This window comes from Molothrus aeneus, chromosome W (assembly GCF_037042795.1).
Source record: "Molothrus aeneus isolate 106 chromosome W, BPBGC_Maene_1.0, whole genome shotgun sequence".
Lineage (NCBI taxonomy): Eukaryota > Metazoa > Chordata > Aves > Passeriformes > Icteridae > Molothrus > Molothrus aeneus.
In genome coordinates, this window is record NC_089679.1 from 1,441,808 (window position 1) to 1,463,939 (window position 22,132).

General features: G+C 40.5%; 1 long non-coding RNA gene across 1 annotated transcript; it reads right to left on the minus strand.

Annotated features, from left to right (window-relative positions):
• Positions 1–1,099: 1,099 nt before the first annotated feature.
• LOC136568572 (uncharacterized) lies at positions 1,100–5,177 on the minus strand. The gene is made up of 2 exons (XR_010785259.1): positions 3,802–5,177; positions 1,100–1,398 (listed from the first exon to the last, which is right to left on the minus strand). It is a non-coding gene; the product is annotated as an uncharacterized lncRNA (long non-coding RNA).
• Between the last annotated feature and the right edge of the window lie 16,955 nt (positions 5,178–22,132).

Below are 22,132 nucleotides of genomic sequence, written 5' to 3' on the forward strand. Positions count from 1 at the left end.
TCCATGGGGCAGCAAGGCTAGAGCTCTTTGGAGGTAAAGAGACCAGAGCTCCTTGCCCCAACTCAGGTGTTACTGCAGGTGACTCATCACTTGCTTCGCTGCTGCTGTCACTGTCAGGTAACGGAGGATACGGCCTTGCAGGTTGTTCAAACTGCTCAGACAGGAGCGGGGGGGCGGACGGCTGGACTAGAGCGGAGGGAAGCGGGGGGGCAGATGGCTGGGTTTCTCTCTCTGCTAAAGACATTTCAGCTAACTGGCGTAGCGGTGTAGTATATACAGGCACCATTGCGAGCTGCTGTGCAGGTGTGAGATAGAGAGGTTTAGGGGTCTGATAAGAGGATGCTACTGCAGGTTGCCCAGAAGGTTTGGCAGCCTTCCTGGAAGCTTTGGCAGCTTGCCCAGAAGCTCTGGCAGCTTTCCCGGAAGCTTTGGCAGCTTGCCAGGTAACTTGCATGGCACCCGGACTTTCTTCAAGTTCCCCATCAGAGGCCCCCTCTGCCTCATCCCCCCCATCAGGTTCTGTTATCAGCCCCAACTCTTCGTCCGCATCCCGCTCTGCTTGTTCTCGCTCTGTTTTCCATTCCTTTAATGCCTCAAAGAGCGATTCCCAAGTAACTGCTAGATCGACAACCGTTTTATCTCCCTTTCGGATGACTTCCCACAGTCTGTCCCCGACTTTTTTCCATGCCTTAACACTAAAAGCTGTGTGGGGATCAGTGCCAAAATTCTGAGATTTAGCCCACAGCAGTATATTTCGAAGGGCATAGTCTGACGTATTAATTCCCTGATTTCTTAACAAAACTTTCCATGTAGCCAGAACATTTTCTTCCTCTTTAGTTAAATTATGTCCCATTATTACTAGTTGGTGGCTCACCTTCTTCCAGGTGTCTTGATAGGAGAAAATCAGGTCCGGACCTCCCTGTGGCTTCCACCTGCCACTCTCAGCTACACCAACGCCGCCTCCCCCACTACGTCCCAGTGGGTCACGGTTGCCAGTTGCTAGGACCTCGTATGGGCCCCCACCGACTTCTTATCACGTCGGGGATCACCAAATGTCGCTGTCGAGGCGGTCACGACATAAAGCAGAGACCACAAGCAGTCTCAGTTGGCAACACTTTATTATTGAATATGGCTGCTTTTTATACACTTTCCAATTGTTTATCCTTCTTCTATCTTTACTATTGGCCACAATAAATCAACATAATACTATTGGTGAGAAGTTATGGTGACTTAATTAACTTTCTAAAAATGTTTCATCCAGCTGCAAAGTTCTTCTATCTTTCTTCCCTCGGTTTCCTTGGCTACAGCCTTGGAGAGAGCTCCTTATCAGTTTCTTCTTACTTCTCAGCTTCTTCTCGCTCCTTTAGCTAACAGGCCCGCTGTTAGCCCCTTCCACACCTGTGCATGGAAAGAGAAAAGAATTTAAAAAAAACAGAAAGAAAAAGCCTTTGCAAATAGATTGCAAATGCTAGAAGAATAAGAACTTTAGGATATTTTTAAGAGCTTACATGTTATTTGCAAGAGCATTGGTCAATACCTACACAATTTCAAAGCAGCATCAATATATTGCATTGTAATTTACAATTACTTTGGAGCTATCCCAAATATTAACACCCTGATTTGTGTGAAACAGATAATGCACAAGGCATTTGTTCTAGTAAAAGTAGGCATATTTACCAAATGGGTAAACTTCTGCTCTCTGCTGCTAATGTATATTTGGAATAAGTGCAACAGTAATTGTTCTCATTGAAAATCAATGGTAAAATTCTCCCTGACATTATGCGGAAGCAGACTTCAGTGGGAGTTACAACAACTGACTTTTACCTGGTCAGAAAATTTGCAGTTAAATCACTGAGAGAGCAAACTGGTTTAGAGCTGCAGCATTGTTACAAATTAAAGGCTAGAGGATGCTATTAAGAGGATGCTCCCAAGAAGCCAGCTGCACACCGGATCCACAGACAGAACTCTTACTGAAAAGAATATGCAAAGAGATTTCCTATATGCAAAGAAACCAGAGAAGTCAGACTTTGCACAAGCAAAGTGGATACCTGTCTAGTACATAGTTTTCTATATTTTACTACTTCCAGTTTGCAGCTTTTTCCAATTACTGCACATATGTTAGGCTAAGTACATGTGTGAGTATAACACACACTAAAGTTAGTATACTACTAGTCTATTCATGCTTTGAAAGATACTTGTGTTATTATAGAATCATAGAATATCCTGAATTGTCAAGGACCCACAAGGATCATCAAAGTCCAACATATTTCAACATGCCCATTCATCCTGGTCTATAATGTATTTATAGCATGCCTTATGTATAGTTTTGTTGTTGTTGTTGGTTTGGTAATAAAATTAATTTAGAACCTTTAGAGGTAACTCAAACTTCAAAAAGCATAATTCCATTTATAGTACCATACTGTAATTCCATAGCACTGACATTATACTGGCATAAAGTCACTGTGAAGTATGACCAGAACACAGTTGTTTCTGCTTACTTCAACAGCATGAGAATCTCTGCTAAAAATATAAGAGTTGTAACCTATTTGCAAAATGACAGCAGAAATAAGGTTCATTTTTAAATGCATTTGATGATATTCTAGTACCCAGAGATATAAAGAGGCCCCATGAGAATGGCCATGTCAATCTTCAGAAATTAATAACAAATTAAGTAAGTGTGTGCTACTATCTGTCCTCAACCAAGTTCTGAGCAGGGGTTTTTGTCCATAAACCTTTGTGGATTCAGTTTTTCCAGTATAAAACATTCAGCTGTTGAAAGAACCAGTTTACCTTCTGTATGAGTCCTACTTCTCATAATCTGAAGAAAAAAAAAAACCCCAAACAAAATTCCTAGGCCTTTACTCTGGAGTTAAATTACAACATTTTTATATCTCTCTACTGGAAATGGGATCACAAAATCAGAATGCTTTAACCTGTAATTCCTGCTAGGGGTATATAAAACAGGAAGTCATCTATTCCATTCAAATACCTTCTATATAACTAAATACTTCACTTGAAATAAAGTTGAAAAAATCAAGAAGTTGGATCAACCCCAAATTTCTATGCAGTATTCCATACATAAAAACATCATCAAAATGTTGGTTGAATCTATTTCAATGCAAAAGTTTACCACAGTAATTTTGCATGTTTACATGCAATTATTTTAATGCAAAGAACAGCATTGTTGTTTGGTCCCTGTTAGAACAGGGTGTTGTGCAAATAAAACATTACAGACATAACCTATTCACTCATCTTTATAAACTGCTTCAACTACATTTGTTTTGCTTGCTTCTCTCTTTAGACAGTTAACATTTTCAAAATAAAGCAGCAGCAAAAGACTCAACCCCCAAAAATACTTGTGCAACACAATCAAATGTTAGTAAAACCAAGGTTGAGGAGGCTAACTAGATAAGTCATTTCTCCTGCTCTTAGTTTTTAAGACTGGTTTGGTGCCATCCCCACATACAAACTGATTTTTAGTGCAGGTACTTCTAGGCTATATGTAGTCCAGTTTTAACATAACATAGATTATTTTGGAGACTTGTAATGCATATGCTTATAAAAAGGAAGGAACAAATAAATAATAGAAATAAATAATAGTGTCTTTATAATTGGGAAGATATCTTTAATTTAAAAGGCCACAGCTGGAAAATTTTCAGCCTACAGGAGACAAGCATAAAAAAAAAGGAACATTAAAGGAGAAAAACAATTAATTAATATAAATGTATTAGAGGAACTGCTATTCTCTTTAGAAAATGAACCCAGATTCATATTCAATCATCAGAGCGCAAGAGAACTTACATTGTATGCAGAATATCTATATGGTTAACTGTTTAATTGTAGTATTAAAGGATGCCAGTAGCTGAAACCATGACCTGTTTCTGTAATTGGTCTATTTAATGAAGGACTGTAGAGAAAAAAGAAGAGAGGAGCTACTAAGAACAGGAGAAAATAGAGCCTGATTATATCAGCTCTTCACCTTGTCTTTCTTAGGGTGGGAAAGAAAAAGACTTGTCATCTCTCTCCCTGTAGCAGGCTGAGTTGATAGGAACAAATGTTAAATACAAACCATATTTTTAACCATATTTTTACTCTCTATAGCCTACAGTGTAGGAGAGGGAATTTAAATATTCAGATTTTCTCTATCAATGTGATGGTTTTGCATGAGAAGCACTCACAGAAGTAATGCAAAGAGAAAGCTGATACACCTCTGTGAATACCCATGTAACAAAACGAAAAATCCCAAGAAATCTCTCATTTTGTGAAAAATGCCAATCACTTGTTTTTAAAATTTTAAAAGTTTAATAGTAATAAAATGGTTATAAAAATAGTAATACAATTAGAGTAATAATAATTTGGACAATTTGAATTAGGACAATATGAGACAATAGAGACAAAGAGTTACGGACGTCCGGGTACCTTTTTCTGGGCAGCACAAGCCCGAAAAAGGACCCCCATTAACAAAGGATTCAAAGGATTAGCCCTTAAAAGCAATAGCCTATTGCATATTCATACACTGCATACATGATGCATAAATTCTATTCAAATACAGCATTCTGTCTGGTCATCCTCAACTTTTTCCTCTGAATCCTAACAGCACCTTCGAAGCGGGAAGAAGTTCATTTCTTCTGATAAGAGGGCAATAAATTCTTTTTCTCTGAAAGATTTAGGTGTCCTGTGGCTGCTATCTCGCTGCGAGTCCTTTCTTTAAAAAAGTATTCTACATAGCATAGTTTCTATTTTAACATTTTTATAACCTAAAACTATATTTAACACACTACTTAAGAGAATTAATACAGCATTACTTTCTAACACAACACATATAATATTCATTTTAATATTTGCGAAAAGCCAATCATAAAATACATGCATTTTTCACAATTTCTGATTAGCAAAGTAACAGGGCCGGCCAGCGCTCGTCTCAACCAGGGCCTGACCGGGCCGGGCGGCCCCTCCCGCGGGGCCGGCCCTCCCGCCCCCTTTCCCCTCCATCAGCTGCCGGGCAGCAGGAGGGGAGGCCGCGGGGCCGAGGCCGGGCCGGGCCTGGTTACGATTGCTAACACCTTACTGCTACTAAGCCCAGCCCCCGCTGCCAGCCCGGGCCGAGCCAGAGTCCGTCAGGCCCCAAAAGCAGCTCGAGGCCGGGGCCGGCTAGGCCAAAATTGAAACCGTTGAAATTCGCCCACAACCCCCGGGCAGGGCGAGGAAAAGCCATCGGCCCCCGGTGTGCTGGCTGATGAGATCCTAGCCGCTCCCGACTCAGCCCAGCAGCCGCAGCTCGGACCCGCGAGCTACCGAGCCCGGCCAGGGTCACGTGACCATTAGCAGGCCCCAGGCGAAATCTTAACTCTTTCAGTGCTTCAATCCTCCCTCGAGTGAGAGAACAGGAAAAAAGTGCAAACACATAAAGAAACAACATAAAACTACCAAAGTCAATGAAGAAGAAGCCAAGTCCCAGATGAGAGGGATGAGGAGATGCCTTTAGTTTTAGGCTGAAATCCTCTTAAAAAGCTATAAAGAAGGATATAACTGATACATCAGACTCTTTTTTTCCCCCCATAACACATAAAAGTATAAGGAGATGAAAGTGTTCAAATTGTAGATATCGAGCAAAAGCCTCCATGCTAAAGTAAGCAGATGTTGAAGTAGCTAATCCTATGAGAAGTTTGAACAAAGAAAGAGAGAAAAATAATAAAACCCTATGCCTCCAGGGAGAGAAGAAAACCTCTATTCCCAAAGATGAAGATGATTTCAGAAATAGATATAGAGAACCTTTGCTTTTGAATAATTCATCTTTAAAACAGTACCCCATAAGTTAACATAATCCATAAACACAACTATAAGAAAAGTTGTAGAAATGAGAAGGATTTCACAATTGCAGATTTCCCTGCGTGGCTTCTATTTGTGAAAATTAAAAGCCACAATAGAACTGTTTTCTTGTGGAGAAATCTCCACTCAGTTTTTTCACATACAGCAATGCCTTTGTATTCTTACAATCACTTCAAATATGGTTTTGAAGATGTGGGAAAAGATCAAACCACAATGTAAATTAACTACTTATAGTAGCCAGTTCAGTGAAGTAGTCCACCTTGAGACTGCTCACATGTTACTGCGGCAGTCAAGCGTCAGAGACAGTCACACCCGACAAACCTCCGTTGGTCATCAGCAAATAGTGTGTTTTATTGTTCAGAGCTTACTTTTATAGGCAATTCAAAACACCCAGGTCTAGACAGCCCATTGGTCTGATCTTTATGCCCCCCAGGTCCTGAACCAGTGAAATGCTTGCACCTTAGGAAGGATGTTATTGGATGAAGCCCCTGTCAGTTAGCTCAGGGGCCGGTTTATGGAACTGGGCTGGGTTTCTTATTTATAACTGGATTAATGCTCAGTACAAGCCAGCTTGTACTGTAATATAATGTGGCAACACTCACATAAGCATTTAGGAGGTCTGACCTGGAGTCTTTAGAGCAGCATAAAATGCATACATTTGAAGATAACCATCCTGAGCACAGGTATTCCTAGGCATGCAGATTCCCAACCTCCACCAAAATGAATGGGAATTGGATGTCTAAATATATGTGAGGATCTGAGAGCTGGTCCATCCTGCCTCAGCATTACTTATTTTCTGTCCACCTTCCTCTAGTGTCCTACACAATGTATTATTATCATCTCACTGGACTGCATTAGTGATTTTGCATCAATGCACTAGATGCTACATAGGCATATTCACTGTGTGCTTGGATACACTTCGTATTTGTACACAGTGTAGAAAACTTTAAGTGACTGAATCGGTACTCAGTGCTTTCCAGCATTGTCGCCCTGTTCTTCCAAAGTTCTTCTAAGCCTTCTGATGTTTACATTTTTGTAATGGAGTTTCTCACACACTTTTCATGTAAATAATGATTGTTTTGCATTCCTTTCTGGAGGAGGAGAGAATTGATAGACTGTTGGTTTAGACCAGTGTGGTTGGAGAGGTGGCAATTAAATCCTCCAATCCATGGTCACTTTTGGGATTCTATAAATATCGAGGTTTGGAAATAAACTACCCCTTTTTTGCCTTGGACATCTCAGAGTGCGAGTGTCATTCATTTCGTGTCATATTGCGACACAGCATCAGAACTGAAGCTAAAGAAAACGCTTCAGAAACAGCAATCTTTTACTAGCCTATACTGGCACTGAGCATGGTTACTCAAAGTGTGTATTTAAAGAGCACTAGCATGGCCTCCCCTGAAAAGCAATAAAAAAGGAAAAAATCTTTTTTAAAAACTATTGTTTTGCAACTAATCTTGAAGACATTAATTCAGAGAAAAATATGTGTAAGAAGGTTCCTCCAAAATTGGTAATCTGGCCAGGAGCACTGTCTCCACGTTTTTGCCAATTTTCAATTGCTAACATAAAAACGTTTTACTCACTATCTCCAGGCACTGACATGAAATGAGCATTAACCTGTTTTTCATCCTCTCCATACTCATTCTTTGCTAGTAAGGTATAAGCACCATTGTTCAGATGGATAGGGTTGTCCAGCTGAAGGCAGCCATGGTATTCACTTTGATTGATAACATATATTTTAGTGCAGATGTATTCAGACTCATTCAGTATAGCTCCTTCATAGAATCACTGCAATGTGGGCTTAGGCTTCCCCTTCAAAGTGAATAGAATACACCAGTGGTGGTCTGGAGTTGGAGATTCAATAAATGTGATATTTGGTGCAACTGTATTGGGGAAAAAAGAGTGAAGAACATCAGAATATCCCCAAAGTATTTTTTTCCCTCTGGTTATCAGTGCTAAAACATACTACTTGAAAGAATTATACCTATTTGGAAGATACACAGAAAGCCCACCTGTTCTGCATTGGGTACTGTTCTCACAACTGAAATGAAGCCATTCTTTAGAAAGAAACAAAACAAACTAGTTTCAGACAAAGTGTGAACCCCCATTAAATCACTTACGTTGCAAGGTGTGGAAAGTTCAGTTACCAGATCACTGAGAAGGAAGATAGGGAAACTTTAGGTTTAGTGTGTTGAAAAAATCACACAGAGGAGTGCTGAAGGAACAAAACAGTATTAAAAATATTTAAGATTCGGCAAAAAGCAAGTACACTGGAAATATATTCAGCTAGGAATCTAAACCTTCAGGTGACTGCTTTAAAAGGAACAAAGCAAGAACTGCTTATTTCATTCCCTGGATTTTCCTGTCAGGGAAGGACCATTTTCTGCTATACATTTTCTCATTCTTTGTTCAAACGTGCTAAATGCCTCAAGTTTACAGACTTCTGTTTCCCTCAGGAGACTATTCCAACACCTTGCATGTTATTTTGCTGTTAGGAATTTTTTCTTGATATTTATTCTTAACTACATCCAATTTCATCTAGTTTTACTACCTTTTATCACTCATAACAGCCCCAATCTCAAAATCTCATTTACACTGTTCAAACATTTCTAATTTATGTCCTTTTCTTATGGCTATTACATATCTAATTCCCACCTACAAAACATTTCAAGTGCTTCTAGAGTGATTTCTCAAGTTTGCTGTTATGACCACATGCTGAAAAAAATGTCCACCTACCATGTGTTCCATTCCCATCTTCAATTAAGCAGAGGGTTGCAACTTGTGAAAACATATTCACAGAAAATGTATTCAGGTTGGAATCTCAGGTCTAAGAAGCTAATGCTTGTATACTAGACATTCTTTCCCCCTTCCTTGGCCCTGACAAATAATTATTCAAAGCTATGACAAATAAATTTACATCTGACAGAACAAATGATGCAAGTGTGCCAATTTTTGAAAAAAGCAATTGCCAGTTTAGTTTTTGAAAAAATTTAAATTTCTAGTTTATTTAAATAATTTATATGACTTGATGCATACATGTTTTTTAATTCCTAAGATAGTATCTATGTTTATTCACACCATTACGAACTTGATCACACCGACAGTACCACTGAGTATTTGGGGTTTCAGACATTTACAGATTGCTCAGACTGGAAGGAACATAGGATTTAGAAACATAATTTTTGCTGAAGAAGTCAGAACAAAAAAAGGTAAAAATAACAACTGGTTATTGGGCTATTCCCATAATGAACTGCAATAGATAGTTCACATGCCTAAAGTGTATTTCTGTTTCAACAACCTGTGTGTCCAACAAATATTGATACCCAAAATAGCTATCTCAAATGTGGTTTAGTCTGCTTATGTACAGAATACTGTGAGCTCAGCAGAGGCTTGGTCCTCTCCCACAATATTCTCTGCTATGCAAGAAATCCACAGTCCATTGTCCACAGATGAAACGTTCTTTATGGTTAGTGAGGCAGGATTCTTACTTGTGTCACTCTACAAATGATCAAAAAATATGCATGTGCTAAATATGGCATAAAGAAATAATGAAAAGAGGGGGAACCCTTGGCTAATAAAGCCTCTTATTTGGCCTTATCATAATGCAGAGCACTAGGGCTCAGGAGCTCAGTCCCTGGGTAGGGACCGGGTGCCCGAAGCTAGCTCGCTCATGCCAAGGCCGCAGGGCTACCATCCAGCAAGCATGGTGATTATCAGCTCTATAGTGATTGCAAGCTCTCAGGATTTCAGCTCTGCTTGCTAGGTAGTGGTGCCCTGGGCTTGAGGCTGCAGTAGACGGAGAGAGAGGAGAAGGAGAAGGCGCAGGCTGTTCCACGAAGATGGCTTTATTTGGGGAGGTCCGTGAAGGGTCTCTGCTCTTCTTCTTTCTCAACTAATGGGGTACAGTATGCTTCTTTTATAGGGTTGGAAAGGATCCAAACTTGACCAATGGGTAAGGGGTTAACATGACATTGCCTTATAGGGTTACAGAGGTAGGTTAAGGGGTGGAGGACAAGAAAACAGGAATTTTCTTTTGCTGTTTCAGCATTCCTATTGTTCATATCCTCCATGGTGCTTTTCCTAAATCTATGGGGTTTACTACACTTGGCCACAGTTCAACAGCATTTTCCATTTTTCCTTCCTTTTAGCTGCATCAAATTGTAAATAATCAAAGCATTACTTTGGTATCTTATCCAAACAGATGCAAAACACCTGCAGAACTAATCATTGGTAGGGATGGATTCAAAGCTCCAAAAACTCATTCATTTTTCTATTCTTCCATTTTCTGTTTCTCCCTTCTTTTGACATCTCTTTCCCTCTACATAAATGGTTTTTTCTGCATCCATTCCCTTGCTTATCCCTCTCTTCAGTTTCATTATTGATTTCTAAAGTCCATTCTTAATGTATTAAATCTTTTTATTCCCTCCTCTATTCTGTTCAGTCCACACTTTTCTTTTTATCTCTTTCATTTACACTTAGCTTGACATCTCTTCTACAACTGTCTTCTGAGCTGTACTGCATCTCACCTCTCCTCCTTAGCCAAATGTTTCTTAAGAGCTTCCTGCTATCATGGAACCTTCCACAAGAAAATATGCCCCTTCTACTAAACTGAACTACTGCCCAAGTGCTGTTTTACTGTGCTTGAGCACAGGCTAATTGAGGTAAGAATTATGATTTACAGGAAGTTCCATACATTAAATGCTATATTAAATACGCAGCAATGCTACACTGCATAAAGCAATTTGCAAAAAAATAAAGTTACAAAATCAAAGCAAAAAGCAAATACAAAGATTTTTTTAAAATTATACTGATAGTAAAAGGTTTTAAAATCATTAAATTCGGGGAATTAGAAAGAAGCTAGACTTAGTGGGGCCCTGGAAAAATGTTAAAAGTAGACTCTGAAAATGTTAGGCTTTGTGTTTGCCAGATCATGTGAAATTGCACCTGCGTAAGCAGTATATGATAAAGGATACAATTGTTAGATGTGATGATTGTTTAGTAATTAAATATAATTATTGTTTAATCATAGGAAGAATCATGAGAAAATATGTTAGAAGTTTGAGGGGGGCCACGAGGAGCCCATGCTTGGATGAAATCTATGTATACAATAGAACAATATAATTTTAATAATTAACATGAAAGTTATATAACAATAGAATATAGAAACATGTTCATCCTGAACCCATGTCGGAGTCAGATTTGGGTTTGTACCACTGACACCCAGAGCTCTTCAATAAAAGCATCTACATATAATCATTCTCGTGATTATATGTTTCTAAATGCTAACCATACCAGCTAGCAAAGCTAGATATTAAAGCCTCTGTTACCTCAAACGAGGTCCTTAAAATGACAGCCAAATAATTACTATTTCCATACTTCAATTTTTTCATAAAATGCAAGATTATTAAAAAGGAAAGGCACCAAACAAATTTAGAAAGTAAGCAAGAATGAGTATGACTTAAAGCCTTTTGGGGTACTTATTGTACACATATGTTTTGATGCTACACAGAGCATGAGCAAATACCAATACTGAGATTAGCTCGGTTGGAGCATGGTGCTAATACTACCAAGGTTGCGGGTTTGATCTCCATATGGGCCATTCACTTAAGAGTTTGACCCGATGATCCTTGTGGGTCCCTTCCAACTGAGAATATTCTGTGATTCTGTGAAATTATATGCTACACCTGTAAAGCCACACTGACTTCCAGTGGTAGATAATGGGGACATGTGGGACCACTATTGCATACAGAATTGCAGAACCAGAATTCTAAACATAGAGATGACACTCTAAATCCACTTAAATGTCCCATTGGGGCAGGAGGAGGGGAAAAGCCAACACCTTGATGCATGTGTCTCCATATGCAACTCTCAGAGGTGAACAGTCCTCAAAGCAGGAATTAAATCACAGGGCTTCAAATTGCAGGCTCAGGCTGAAACATAGCAGGAAGTCTAACTGACATTAACCAACTTATACAACAGCATGAAAGCTGAGCACGTGGTTAATGTTGCAGGACTGAGGGTTGATTTTCACTTTTCTAACATTTCTCCCTTCAAAACAGGCAAGCAAAACAGGCAGAAGCAGCATAGAAAGTTAAGAAAAGGGAGGCAGAAACAAAAATATGGAAGTGAGAAAAAGGAAACCAAAACCAACACTCACAGAAAAGGAAAATTGTAAATGGCAAATGAGCTTTTAAAGGTGCTCATTCATCTGCTACTGAAAAGACTACTGTGCTCCAGAGCTATTTATGTCAGGATAAAAAAGCTTTTCAGAAAAGCACAAAGAAAACTAAGCACGGCATTTCAGAGATGGGAAGGTTACAAATTGAAGTGATCTTACCTTTTGAACAGTATCCCACATTTGTCTTGTTGCTTGACTCAAAAAAAAAAAACCCACACCACAACTGTATAAATTCCTCAAACTGTTTTAAGTTTTTGCTGATAACTGATGCATTTGGGCATTTTTTACATATTAGAGAAAAGTTTAAAAATAAAACTAGAGCTCTGCAAAGCTCTTAGGAAAGTTGAAAGACAGGCTAGTCAAATTCTACATAAGCTTAATGTAATGACCTCAGTGAAGAAAATGAAGAGTTTAAGAGGCCTTGTCTCTTTCATACTGCAGCAAGATTTTTGGAAGTACACATCAATCACTTTGTACAGACCCAAAAGCTTTTAGGTAGTCTGCACTCTCATGAATGCAGGGGAGCCAATGCCATAAAACTATAAACAACAAAGGGTCTTCTGTCTCTGTCTCTCTGGGAGCCTCTCAGGAACCCCAGCCAGCCCCGAGTTGGCAGACAGCGGGGGGGCAACTCCGACACGGCTGACAGTGGGGAGACACTCTCTTGTGCCCGAGGGTACTGAAGGCAGCTAGGCTAGTTGCCTTTGCAGCAGAAGAGACACTAGAGACATCGGTAGAAGATAAAAGGGCTGACTCTTAGCAGGGGTTAATCCAAGGTTTTATTCAGGAGCTCTGGAGGAGCCCCTACACCTCAGGGGGCCTCCTGCTGAGAGCCCCGGGAGAGGTGCCAAGGTTACATTTAAAGGGAGGTGGAAACCTAAAGTAGATAACATTTTACTAACCAATAAGTGACCCTAAGGGATGGATACTGGGGGATAGACATTTAGGACAGCATATGGGGTAACACTTGGGGAGTTGACCCCTAACCTCTGGCTAATCATTCAACGTCCTGGACCGAAACTTCTAGGTGGAGGGGATGGGATGCTGAGGGATTGACGGAGAGCCCGGGTGGGGATTTGGGGATGATCTCAACAAAGGAAAGGGATTACACAGGTAAAGGGAGGGGGTACAATCTGGGGTAAACCATTTAGGAAAAATACGGGGATACAAAAACAAAACTATTACAAAGTATAAAAAACACACTACAACAGACTTCCACATTGCAAATAACAGAGGTCAACAGTTCCAGGTTGAAGACCTGCTTGAATGCTTCTCCTTATCAACATCTCCATCAGAAAGAATCAGTATATCTCCAATGCATACACAGCCTAAGGCAGGTGCACAGAATACCAAGATCTCAGGAAAAAAATTCCCCCTCTGGATGGGTTTATTGAGAAAACATTTTCATAATACATAAGAAAATTTTGCAATAGCAAAAGCTTGACTTTGACTTTCATGACTCTTATTATTTTGTTTTCTAAAGAAAAATGAAACAAATCACAAATGAATTAATATTTACAACTAACATTTCAGCACACCAAGCTTTTGGCCTAAAACTATAATAAAATTAGAGACAAAGCTTTTCTCACAATTAGAGTAGAATTAACTTGTTCTCTCTATGCACGCATTTGTGATAAGAAAGTACTTAAGCTTTGGTATCTTGATTCACTACATTACTTGCATGAAATTACAGCACTCTCATTTACAAAAGAACATCCAAAAAACTTAAGTGCAAATCAGTTTCTCAAGGAATAAATGTTTACCATTTTCCAAAAGCACTGCAGCAGTCACCATGTCCCTTCCAGGTCAGTGTAGTGTGGCGGAGGAAGAGGTCAGGTATTGTTGTTTCCATGTGAATCATTCACCTCTTTCTTGTACCCTCTGTCATTATTATTGTTGCTGTTACTGTGCATTTTCTTATCTCATTGCTATTTCCAGTACATTGTTCTTATCTTAACCCATGATCTTTACATTTTGTGCCTCCAATTCTCCTCTCTAGTCACCACAGAGGAGGGGGAGAGGGGGGAAAGGAGGGAGCAAGAAGCATGAGGTTTCACTGGGAGCACTAAATGGGAGAATACCATTCCTAGACCACACCACCTAGACATTGTAAGAATCCTTAGCCCCAGTTATGAGGCATTTCTCATCAACAACTACAGGCAAGTTTGACTTGCAATTTATCCACTCAAAAAGAACTTATTTGCTATATTGGATATGTATGTATGTATGTATTGGGTTTGCAAAGTTTTTTTTTTATTGGGAGACTATAGAGGTGGGTTTTGGGAGAAGATACCAGAAGCTGCCTGTCGCTATAGGGCGCGACACGGCGCAAAGTACCATGACTCCATCAGAAGGGTGCAGGAGAGATTTATTATAGCAACATGTTGCCCCTATAGCTTTTCAAGATATTTACATTTACTTAACAGACACATTCTCTGCCCATTGGTTATAAGAAAGAAACAAAGTTCTCAGTAGGTGATCAAGGAGCCACATCATTCTGTGAGCCAGCTAGAATCCATATCTTTCTTTTAACTTTCTCTCTTCCATCATGTTTGTTGAAGATTGCAATGCAAGATGTTTTCAATTACCATCTGTATGGCAGATTATCTTTTGTCAAGTGGGCAGTTTGCCTTATCTCTCTCTTTGAGTGACCACAATCACATCTCCCTCGGGAGGGGACATCTGCTGATAACAGACTATTGAATGTCACTGCATGACTGATAAGAACTATAACATCCCATTGTGAGATGCTCCGCCCAGAGGGAGGAGCCAAGCCAAGCATTGCTACCCAGATATAATCCAGAGGTTTTTGAAACACCAGCACGGCTTTCTCCACTGGATTCCCCAGAGGAACAGCAGCTGTCTCTTCTTCCACTGGATCATTGGAGGAAGAATACATCCTTCTCTACAGGATCCCCTTGCTCCAACAGAACCACACCTGACACTTCAGAAGGACTGCAGCCACATTTCCAATTGGACTGCTATCAACACCCCACAGGGTGTCAGGTTGGGTTCTGACTCTGTCAGTGTTGTTCTAGTGTACTGCACTGTTTATTTTATCCTTTTTTTTTTTCTTCCCTATTAAAGAACTGTTATTTCCTGCTCCCATATTTTTTGCCTAAGACCCCCTTAATTTAAAATTTATAGCAATTCGGAGGGGTGAGGAGGGTTTACATTCTCCATTTCAGGGGAGGCTCCTGCCTTCCTTAGCAGACTCCTGTCTTTCCAAACCAAGAAAATGTTGTCATGGGGGTATCCTTGGTGTCTTCCTCAGGAGAGATACAGGGCTTTCCTTATCTTCAAGAAGCCTTTTCTGGCTCACAAGAACAGCACAAAATGTCTTTCCTACAAACAGCCTTGACTAATTTTCTTCCCTGAATGGCATAACATCCCTGTTCTCACACTTTCAAAGAAAGTACTGACCCAAACTGTGGTCAGGATGAAACATTGTTATGACTAAAGCCCACTCTCTTGCAACCCTATAAACAATGGTCTCAAATGAGACCCTTTGAGCTCTCCTGGACCACAGCAGGCTGTGACAGCCACCTCCCTCTGAGTGGGATGCCTCTCAGAGCCAGCGAGCTCTCAATTTTGCTATACTCGGACGATTGCTGAACAGTGACAAGTCCTGGGCCGATATCCCCACTCCTTGAGGCTCAACCCTTTGCTTGTTTAAGAGATGCAAAGGCATAGAAAATAATTATTTCACTTACCTTCGAGGGGAATTTTCACAGGTACCTTGCTTGCACTGACTCTTTGTGTGCATAAATGTGTGCATATGCTATAGCAAATCTGGGAGAAATGTGTTTTGCAGAGGCAAACAAAACTCTACAACTTTGTGAAAGTTGTAAAGCTGGTGTTTTTATTACAGTGCTAGACGCATGTGGAGATTACTCTCCTTAAAAGACATGCGTACTTCTGGGAGCTCTAGATCTATTTTTATCCTCCTCTCAAATACATATGCATGCAATTTCATAATAGGTTCATACATATTCATTTTTACAAATTTTGCATGACATTTGCCGCTAATTCTTCTTTATCAGAAAGAATTCTTAGGTCAGGTTGACTTGCTCTCACAGCAGTTTCTGTGTCTCTCCCCCCCTTATCTGTCTTTCAGCTGAAGTAGTTTCTTTGAGCTTAGGCTTTTTATGAGAACAGGCCGTGAGACTAAACAGCTATGTTTTCAAACTACAGATTTAACTCAAGATGTACATTTCACCTAAATCCAAATGGATTTCTACTCTGGAAAATTTCCACTCTTTCTCAAATGCTGCTTTCTTAGATGTTTAAGTACCTTAGATATCTAAGTAAGTTAGGCCTGGAAGTAAGGTTAAATCATAATTTATAAGCTAAGTTAAATGCTGCTGTTTTTTTACTAAGTTGCTAAGTTTAACTTTGAAGTTATAAGTTAGGTTAAATGCTGTTAAGTGTTATTCCTCTGTTGAATTGTTAAAGTTAAGTTATAAGTTAAGTTAGATATAAATTAAGTGTTGTTCCTTTGTTAAATTGGTAGGTTTAAGATCTAAGTTAAGTTAAAATACTGTTAAGTTTGAGTGCTGATAAACTTTTAGGCCATATTCCTTTTTATCTTTGTCCCCTGTCTTGGTTACAGGAGAAAGAGTGCCAATATGGGTGTAATGAAATGGGATATTCTACTTCCATCTACGTAATTTCTGATGAACTGTTAATGATGGGTCATTCACAGTAGCTGTCCAGTGCACACCAGACCCCTCAGGCTACAAGCTGGGTGTTAAATGAGAAGAGGCAAACCCTGCGAGGTGGGGTAGTGTTTCTTTATCTTCACAAATTACTCAGTATTTGTGTGGGGGTCATTTCTCCCACTGGTTTACTTCCAAACCAGCACACCTTCACTATCCTTTTGTCACACGCACCTAAATGCACACATACATATATACACACACCCCAGATAGTTCTCGGTTCATTTCTGTTTTGATTGCCTGGATTCTCTTTGTTTCGTTGTTGCTTGTTTTTCCTCGGTGTGCCTTAACTGTCTAGTAGGTAGTAGAGTGAATCTTGCCAATGAACTTTGCCGTGATGTTACTTAATATTAAATCTGGGTTTTGCTGATACCCCTGCTGGTGATTATTTAAGTTATCATAAACACTTTTTCATAACAGGGGAGAAGAGGAAAAGTGGGAGCATCTGTTGGAATGGTTACATGTAAAAAGAGGCTACTCAGGAAACTATTTAAAGAACAGTCAGTAGAGGGTGGCCAGTGATCAGGGAACTATGCAACACAGTGACCTCTGCTTGTACCCTGTGCCACACTCAACTGAGATCATGGCATGGTTTGATGCTGGTACAATGCCAGTGCCCCCATGAAAATATATTCTCTTTAATGTCTGCTGTGAGATGTGACCAGAAATAGGGCAAAGCAGGCTCCAGCTTAGGAATAAAGGAACAAATTTTATTAACTTACAATATGAAAAAAGGAACACACAGAACTCAGAATGAAAACTTTCCAAAAACATTCCTCCTCCTCCCCCGAATTTCCACCACCACACAAAACCGAACCTTACATTCTCAATCCAGTTACCGCTCCTCAGATAATCGACTCTCAGTTCATCACCACCCTTCATATAATCAACTCTCAGGTCATCAAGAAGAGAGGAGTCCCTCTTGTACCATAGGCTTCCCCAGGAAACATAGTTGAAACCTCTTGCGTTTCCATGTCATACATGGCACCGCCCGGAGAACATTTGCCATTGTGACATCTTCTTTCCATGTACAGTGCTCTCACCCCTGTGCATGGACCAGAGCTGCTTCTAGGGTTCCCCTTTTAAGGATGCTTTGCCCAGTTCTAAAAAAGCAACAGTCTCTCACTTTCAGGACACCAGTCTTCCCCAAAATTCACCCCCCGGGGCCAAGGGGTCTCAAGAACAGAGATCTTCTTCACTGAAGACAGAGGGCACCATCACCCTCATCATCCATTGTCTCTGTTCATGCCACTCCTTCACATAACATCACTGCACTCTTTTGGCTCCATGCCATTGCCTCCCCCCAAATGCAGTCTCTGTGTTACAGGAAATAAAAAGTTCTGTCCATGGCTATACAAAAAAAGTCCAGCCAAAGGCCACTCCATCATCTCCTCCAAACTAGGATTCTTCTCAACTCTTTTGACATCTTTCACTTGCTCAAACCTTCACCACACTTGCCCATTTCTTTCCATGTTATGTTTGTCTCTCTCCTAAGAGGGTTTAATGTTATGCAAAGTTTTCATTGTCCAAGAAAAGGGTTAAAATCTCAGGCTCTGCCTGCCCAGAACTCCCACGGCAGCCCTGCCAGGCACCTTCTCGCGCACCCCCCTCCCCCCCTTCTCCTTCTGGGCCAGGCCGTGCTGCCAGCACATGATATCAAATTCCAAGGTGGCACAGGCTCTATCGCTCTCTCCCTCTCTCTCTCTCCTGGGGGGGGCTGCCCTATGCCTCTCAGTGTTGCTCCACCCTTCCATCCTGAAGGGGCCTTCACCTCCTTCTCTGTTCAAGGCTCTGGTCTACCTCACCCCGGACGCATGGCTTCCCTTCCCCCCACCCAGCCCGAAGCTGGGCAGGGGAGGTCTGACCTCTTTTGCTGACCTGGACCAAGAAAGCTTTCCCTTTGGAGTTCTTTGCTTTTCACCCCCTGTGTTCTCAGAGGCATATCCAAGTCTTCAGTGGCTACACAAGGTACCAATATTCAAATCTGAACACTGATTGGTTTGACCACAGCCTCCCAAAAAGCTCACTTCCTTTTCAAACCAGGACAGATCATGATCCACTGAAGGATCAACCACTGCAACTGAGAGATAACAAAGGATTGTACGATACCTGACAGGTAGACTACATTGGTCCCTTTTAAATTTCTGGTGGAAAACAATATGTACTGGTTGGGGTTGAGGTAATATCAGGAGTAACTCTGGCTGAAGCTGTTATAAATGATCAAATCTGTAGCCAAATTTATAAAAATTGAACAGAGATTTATTAGATCGAATAACAAAAAATAGAGAATCCCACCACAGCCAAGACAGCGTCAGCCCCGGGTGCAGCCGCTGGGTGACCTTGGGTTCCTGCTGACAGAGTGACAGCATTCCCCCTAAGGTTCACCCCGAGTGTTTCCAGTGACCAGCTTATATACAGTTTATTCTGCCTGGGGCAGGGATGACCACATATTTCTTTGTGTTCCTTCTCATGTATAGTTGAATCCATACAGATGTAGAAACAGACAAAGGCGAGCTCAGAGATGCAGACGAATGTCTGAGTGTCCAGGCAGAAGATGCATTCACATATACTAGTTTCTGAGTACCACGATGAAGTAATGTCCAGGTGTATGTCTTGTGAGCTCCTCGAGACATTCCATTCCGGGAAAGTCCAGATGCTATCTCCTGAATGTCAATGTCGAGCCAGAGGAAATCCCCCATAACAGCCAGGGACCATTCCATTCATACGGTAACAGACCTGATATTATCTTACCGCTGTCCAGGAACTGGTTAAATAAGAATAGAACTCTGTTCCCAGCCAGAGTGGTCAGAAACATAACTTTGGATATTTTTAATATTTTATACACATATATATCTACTTCTATAGCATGAATTATCTCTATCATATATAACAAAGCTGTGCAATGAGCTATGGGAAAAAATACTGTAAAAACCCTAGTTATGGTTCAGTTGCCTGCCCAAACTGAAGCCTATCCAATCAGAAAATCAAAGCCATTTCACTGCTGAAGTGGTACAGGAGTGGGCTCAGGAGAAAGGAATTCACACTGTGTTATCCACAAGCAAATGGTATTGTGGAACGCACCAATGGGTTCCTAGGGCAAATCATAAAGCCTCATAACTCTGGATGGGCCTCCTGAGTCTCTGATGCAGTAACCAAATTAATAGTTGGTGGGGAATCAATGGTTGCCCCTGAATTACAGCATTCGGCCCTGAATATCCCACTATTCTACCAGACAAAAGGGAAGCTAAAATTCCTGCAAACCCACTCCATTATCCAGGCTAACCTGTATTAGTGAACCCACCCTCTTGTGGGACAGGTGCAACTCACTCTAAAAACCCCGGTCAACTGTAATGCATTGGTGGTCATGGAAAGGACCATTGATACAATACTCGAGGCATTTTTCCTTCTTTTTAATAATCAGTCAGAAGTGGGCCAAATTTTCTCTTTTCTTTTTACAGGAACTGACCAACAGGTGAGATGAAGCTGTGTGGAACCAATGAAACTTTTAATTGCCTCCATAATTGCTTGTATTATCAGTTTATTAATAGTTATAATTTCTGTTTTTATCACAAGTGACTTGTTGGGAAACCAAATTTAATCATTTTCTGCACTGCTGATTTTTGCCAAGTTTATTTTGCCTTTTTACTAAATAAAATGATGTGGGAAAAATTTGTATGTATGTATAACTCTAGCTCAACCAATTGATAATCAAGGAACTCAACCAAATTTAGCCTGGGAGTTAATACAAGAATTTACGCATATTTGGAATCATACAAGTATGTATTAACCTTCCATGGTCTGTCTTGGAAGGCTTTAAATTGATGATAATTTGGCTAAATTTCTCAAATATATTAACAGGTGAACTAAATAATCTGGAAAAAACACAGAAAAATGTCACAATAAGAGAATAAAAGAAAGCCTTTTACCAGCTTTCATGTAACTCTACCTGTAACCGAACATGTTCACCTATCACCCCACCAACAGTAAAGCCATAATTTTTTGTTTGTGTCAATATTATATCCTGATTTTTGTGTTTGTTACTTTGCTAATATTGAGTGATATGATTTTAGCTATTCAGATTCTGTTGTATCCCATCAGTCACACCCTGTTATTATTCACTTGATGCTTACAGTTTTACTTTTTATTTTGATAATCAGATTCTAATGGACAATGATTTGTGCCATCTCTCTTCTTTCTTTTTCTTCTCTCTTTTATTTTCCTGTCCACTATATGAAAACCACCACCTGAGAAGAAGACTTGGAGTGAGCAGCAGAAGATAAATTATTGATTCTTTAAGCCACAGGGCGGTGTCAAAGACTGAAATGATTAATGACTTAAACATTGCTAAAATAATTGAAGGACTTTTGCCCACTGTAGCAAACTGCAAAGAAACAGCTGTTCCTCTTTGACCACTGAAGCCCAGCCCTCCCCAAATATGCCTACTAACTGGAGATTGGACTGTGATGGGAATTTGAGATGGGATAAAGGGGGTACTATTGTCCAGTCATCCCAGGTGTGGGGAGAAGAATGTATCCACAAGTGATACTGGAAGAGAGACTGGATTGCTTGATGGCCCAAACAATCAGGAGGCAAGCTGCCAATGTGCAAAGTAACTATCCAGGTGCAGAGGGTGTGCAAACCTGCCACCTCAGCCTACAGCTGGGTGTTGAAGGAGATAAGGAAAGAGGGAAACCATGTGAGGCAGGTACTGTCTCTGTCCTTACTCAAGTGAACTCAGCTGTGATAACTCCCCTGCTGGGGAAGTATCAGGGACATTCACATGTAGCCTGAAGGTATTCACTTCTGCTGATGGGCTATAATGGGTCATAATGGACTTAGGGTGTAAAACTCCCTGCCCCAGAGGAGGCACTGGGTGTTCCCACCTGAATTTGAGCACATAGAACTCATGAAATGGCTGAGTTCTGTGGATTTCCCCCACCTCTGATAGATCAAGATCACTTTGACAGGACTGTGACCTTCACATTGATCAACAGACATCAAAATTGTAACAATCAAGTCTCATCACCAGATCCAACGGGTGGTGACTATGTTTCTATGTTCATTCTTTCTTTTCCTTATACATTTTCTTAAGTGTTATTTTTATATTTTTATATTACTATAGATAGTAACAACCAAAATGGTTACATACCTGTTTTCCCGTGCAACCAAATTGTTCTAAAATAAACCCTACATATGTATATTTATAAGCACTGATCATTCAGTGTCATTTTGCTATAATCTGCCCCAAGGCATCTATTAACAAGAATCTGGGTTACCCTCACCTTCTGGGGCAGGTTGTAACACTGATCCTGCATCCCTGGGATTAAGTGAGCTCCAGGTGATCTCCAGAAGACTTATGGACTTATGAGTGACCTTACCCCAAACATAGGATATGCCTTGCTTCCAG